Raw genomic sequence first — 5,994 nt, 5'->3', positions numbered from 1 at the left:
TTGGTGTGTGGCGATTGCCTTATGGCTAATGCATTGTTTTCTTGTCACAATGTTCCTTCTGTGCATGACCAGATATGGAGTACAAACTCACTAATTGTTTGAGTTTATTAGTTGCTAATTGCTCTTTTCAAGTCTTCTATTTCCTCACGGACATGTTTCCCTAATTGAAAGATCTTCCATCAAGGTAGTGAATTTTTAAAATTTTCCTCCAGTTTTCTGTCAAATTTTATAATTTTATCTATTTTGAAACTATGATCCAAAGAACTCACATCTTGTAGAGACACTGGACATCTGTATTAGTCAACTTGGGCTGCCATCACAAAATACCTTAGACTGAGTACCTTAAACAACAGAAATTTATTTTCAGAGTTTGAGAACCAGGAAGTTCAGAATCAGGATGCCAGTATAGGTTGGTTATGTGGTTATGGTGAGGGCTGTCTTCCTGGTTTGCAAATGGCTGTGGTTTCCCTATGTCTTTACATGGTAAGTGGTAGAAAATGCTCTCTGGTGTCTATTCTTATAGAGCCACTAATCCAGTCATGAGGACCTTGTCCCCCATACCTCGACTTAACCTAACTACCTCCCAATTATCTCCCAAAGGCAGCATCTCCCAACACCATCACCTTATGCACCAGGACTTCAACATAGACGTTTGGTAGGGACATAATTTAGTCCACAGTAACCTCTTATCTGTAATTATCCTCTCTTTTCCTAATAATGTTTATTGCTGTCAAGTTATCTGTTTCATCTGAAGGTTCCTTTGGTGAGCATTTATCTCTTGGTATTAGTATACTATAACAGTATAGTATACAACTAGAGATGTTTTTTAAAAAATGGCAATGACTATTGTTTATTGAGGGTTTACTCATTTATATTTAATGTGACTTCTTATATATTTGGAATTATTTTTTATCTTGTTTGGGCTTTCCATTCGATATTATGCTTTCAATTTTTCTTTTTAAATTTTTTATTGGGAGTGTTTAATTGAGATTTTATTGTTGTTTTTTGCTTTCTCATCCTGGTTTTGAATTTATACAGCTGTTTCTATTGTTTTGATTGTTATAATTTACCCAGTGAATTAGGGTGCAGGGTAAAGCTCTAATATTGGAAGTGAAATCAGATGCTGTCAGATAGGGTAATCTGTCAACATTTAGGTAAAAGATGATCTTATGACCACTTATGAAGCCAGTACTCAGTTGGAAATAGAGCTGAGACTGTCTGCTAACAGGATCAACTGGTGATGATACAATCAGTGGTAATTCCTGGAGTTATTGAATATAGTATTTTCCTATGTGGGGTTGGGGAGGGCAGTGAATGAGAGTTTTAATAGAAAGGGAAAGCATTACATGACACAATAAAATACTATGCAGCATATTAAGAAGATTATGGAGAGGTCAGGAAGAGCACTTGGATTTGAATTTGGCTCCTCTTGCTACTGGATATATGGTCTTAAGAAAGTTAATTAAACTTTATGTGCTTCAGTCTTTTCACCTATGAGAGTGAGACAATAGTTATATTTGTTTCATAGGGCTGCTACATGCAAACTCGAGTTAGTACATGTAACTTGCTTAGAACGGTGTCTGGCATATAATTTTTGCTATATCTTAGCTATGTCTATTTTTAAATATTATCTGAAGGTCAGTACTGTGCAAGATACAGTTGATGTATAATGAAAGACCCTGCTCTCAAAGGGCTCAGTCTACTTACTGTCATGGGAGAAGCTAGCGTGTAATCTGTACCATGCCTTACTCACATGTAACAAGTAAGCATTCAAAAAATTATAAGTGCAATAAACAAAGTATAGAGGCAGTTCAGAGGACAAGTTGATTAATTTATTCCCCTGGGTGAAATGAGGTATAAAAGAGGAGGATTGCATCTGGAGAGAAGATGATAAATTTCCTTTGTGTCATGATAAATATAACAGCTTTTTGGACAACCAAGAGGCAGTTGGGAAGGTAGGTCTTAAGTTATTAAAGACAGCTTGAGTTCTTTGTGAGCTTCAGGTTTCTGATTCAAATGTGTTTCCAGTCCTCAATTTTTTTGACACTCTTATTATTATGCAGAATTATGTAAGGTGTTTGAGAAGACTGATTAATGCTAGACTGAAGATAATGCTTGCTCCAAGATCCCCACAGATTGCCTTGAAAGGGCAGTCCTATTTCTCTTATTTTCTTCCTATTTCCTATACACCCCATATCCCAATGAGGCTGAAAAATGACTAACATATTATTGTCCTTCTGTTGGATACCAAGGACGTAAGAATTCCTGTGAACATTAACTTTCTACTTTATAGAGCTGTGTGCTCAGAGCCTGTTCAGGCTTGTCCTTTTAATGAAACACTTTGTCCAAACAGTTTTATCATTTAAAAAAGTAATAATGAATCTGTTAAGAGGCCACAGAAGGAGGGTAGAAGGTTAATATATGTTAGAGAACAGAAAACAATTCAGCCACCACAGCCAATGAATACAGATTTCTTTTATTTTCCTTGAAGTTATCCACTATATTTTTTTAACATCTTTTCGTCTTCTTCCTGACAACCACATATGAGGCCTAAATGAGAGGAGTGAAAACTGAGGCTTCAACCAGGAATTTCTATTAATTGTAAAGTTATGGCAATGATGATGAATGCTTCCAACACTAACCTCAAAGCACTATAAGATCTTGCCAAATCATCAGATATTAAATTCCAATCAGAAGCATGCCTTTTCTCTATTCTGCTTCCTTGGAACCTGAAAATCTACATATAATTGCAATTCTAAAGTGATAAGATTAATTCCGGATTTGATCCAAGATGGCTGAATAGGAACAGCTCTGGAGTGCAGTTCCCAGCAAGAAGAATGCAGAGGGTGAGTGATCGCCACATTTCCAAATTAGTTTTTACTGCTCACAGACCAGGAGATTCCCGGGCTGAAAAGTGCCACGAACTTCCAGCATGACTGTTTCAACCAGCACTGTGGATCTCCACACAAAACTAGCACAAATCTGGGCAGCCATTTCAAGAGGTTCCTGGAACACCAGGGATACGAAGCAGCCCATTCAACTGAAAAAAAAAAAAAGGAGGACTGAAGCAGGGAGCCAGGTGATCTGGCTCAGCGGGTCCCACCCCCAACAAAGACCAGCAATCTGAAATGCTCTGCATTGAGAGTTTCTCAGCAAGTGCAGCTGGACCCAGGACAGTCCAGCTTGGTGGGGGGAAGGGCCCTTACCGAGGAGGAAGTCCACCATTACCTAGATAATCTGCCTTTACTGCAGCAGCCTGCCATTACTGAGGCAGACCACCATTACCAAGACAGTTCTAACAGGAAGTTCACACAGCAGCTGGGCAGAGCCTACAGCAGCTCAGTAATGCCTCTACAGGCAGACTGTGGGTAGACAACCACATTGCTGGGCAGGGCATCTCTGAAAAAAGGCAGCAGCACATCAGGAACATATAAATAAAGCCCACCTTCCCAGGACAGAGCACCTGGGGAAAAAGGCATTTATGAGTTCTGCTGCAGCAGACTTAAACGTACCTGCCCAGAAGCTCTGAACAGAACAGTGGAACTCCCAGCTCAGCACTTGAGCTCCTGTAAGGGACAGACTGTCTCCTCAAGCAGCTCTGTGATCCCTGTATATCCAAAGAGTCACCTCGTAAAGGAGAGATCAGGCTGATATCTGGTGCATACCCTTCTGGGATGAAGATAACAGAAGAAACTGGCAGCATCCCTTACTGTTCTTCAGCCCCTGTGGGTGATCCCCAGGCAAGCAGAGTCTGGAGTGGATCTCCAGCAGGCCTACAACAGAGGGGCCTGATGGTGGTTAGAAGGAAAGCTAAAAAACAGAAATAAATAACTTCAACATCAACAAAAAGAATGTCCACTCAGAGACCCCATCCGAAAGTCACCATCTACAAAGACCACAGGTAGGTAAATCCATAAAGATGGGAAGAAACCAGCGCAAAAATGATGAAAACACCAAAAACTAGAATGCCTCCTCCTCCAAGGGATCACACTCCACACCAGGAAGGAAACAAAGCTGGATGGAGAATGAGTCTGATGAATTGACAGAAACAGGCTTCAGAAGGTGGGTAATAACAAACTTCTCCTAGCTAAAAGAACGTGTTCTAACACAATGCAAAGAAACTAAGAACCTTGAAAAAAGGTTGGATGAAATGCTAACGAGAATAAACAGCTTAGAGAAGAATATAAACGACCTGATGAAGCTGAAAAGCAGAACATGAGAATTTCATGATGCATACACAAGTTTCAATAGCCTATTCGACCAAGCAGAAGAATGGATATCAGAGATTGAAGATCAACTCAATGAAATAAAACAAGAAGACAAGATCAGAGAAAATATAGTGAAAAGAAATGAACAAAGCCTCCAAGAAATAATGGATTATGTGAAAAGACCTAATCTACATTTGATCAGTGGACCTGAATGTGACGGAGAGAATGAATCCAAGCTGGAAAACACTCTTCAGGATATTAGCTAGAACTTCCCCAAACTAGCAAGGCAGGCCAACATTCAAGTCCAGGAAATACAGAGAACATCACAAAAATATTTGTCAAGAAGTGCAACCCCAAGGCACATAATCGTCAGATTTACCAGGGTTGAAATGAAGGGAAAAATGCTAAGCGCAGCCAGAAAGAAAGGTTCGGTTACTCTCAAAGGGAAGCTCATCAGGCTCACAGCTGATCTCTCAGCAGAAACCCTACAAGCCAGAAGAGAGTGGGGGCCAATATTCAACATCCTTAAAGAAAAGAACTTTCAACCTAGAATTTCATATCCAGCCAAACTAAGCTTCATAAGTGAAGGAGAAATAAAATCGTTTACAAACAAGCAGTTGCTGAGAGATTTCATCACCACCAGGTCTGTCTTACAAGAGCTCCTGAAAGAAGCACTAAACATAGAAAGGAACAACCAACACCAGCCACACCAAAAATGTACCAAATGGTAAGGACCATCCACACAATGAAGAAACTGTGTTAACTAATGGGAAAAACAAACAGCTAGCATCAAAATGGCAGGATCAAACCCACACATAACAATATTAACCTTAAATGGAAATGGGCTAAATGCCCCAATCAAAAGACACAGACTGGCAAATTGGATAAAAAGTCAAGACCCATAAGTGTGCTGTATTCAGGAAACCCATCTCATGTGCAAGGATGCATATAGTCTCAAAATAAAGGGATGACAGAAGATTTACCAAGCAAATGGAGAACAAAAAAAAGCAAGAGTTGCAATCCTAGTCTCTGATAAAATAGACTTTAAACCAAAAAATATCAAAAGAGACAAAGAAAGGCATTATATAATAGTAAAAGGATCAATACAACAAGAAGAGCTGAATATCCTAAATATATACACACCCAATACAGGAGCACCCAGATACAAAAACCAAGTTCTTAATGACCTACAAAGAGACTTACACTCCCACACATTTATAGTGGGAGACTTTAGCACTCCACTGTCAATATTAGACAGATCAACAAGACAGAAAATTAGCAAGGATATTTAGGACTTGAACTCAGATCTGGACCAAGTAAACCTAACAGATATCTACAGCACTCTCCACCCCAAATCCACAGTATATACATTCTTCTCAACACTGCATCACACCAACTCTAAAACTGACCACATAATTGGAAGTAAATCACTCCTCAGCAAATGCAAAAAAACGGAAATCATAACAAACAGTCTCTCGGACCACAGTGCAATCAAATTAAAACTCAAGATTAAGAAACTAACTCAGAACCACACAACATCATGGAAACTGAACATCTGGCTCTTGAATGTGGACTGGATAAACAATGAAATGAAGGCAGAAATAAAGATGTTCTTCGAAACCAAGGAGAACAAAGACACAATGTACCAGAATCTCTGGGACACATTTAAAGCAATGTCTAGAGGAAAATTTATAGCAATAAATACCCACATGAGAAGCAAAGAAAGATCTAAAATCGACACCCTATCATCAAAATTGAAAGAGCTAGAGGAGCAAGAAAAAAAAAA

The sequence above is a fragment of the Cebus imitator genome, unplaced genomic scaffold (genome assembly GCF_001604975.1).
Source record: "Cebus imitator isolate Cc_AM_T3 unplaced genomic scaffold, Cebus_imitator-1.0 Scaffold131, whole genome shotgun sequence".
NCBI classification, from domain to species: Eukaryota; Metazoa; Chordata; class Mammalia; order Primates; family Cebidae; genus Cebus; species Cebus imitator.
Note: the sequence above shows the minus strand (reverse complement) of the source record.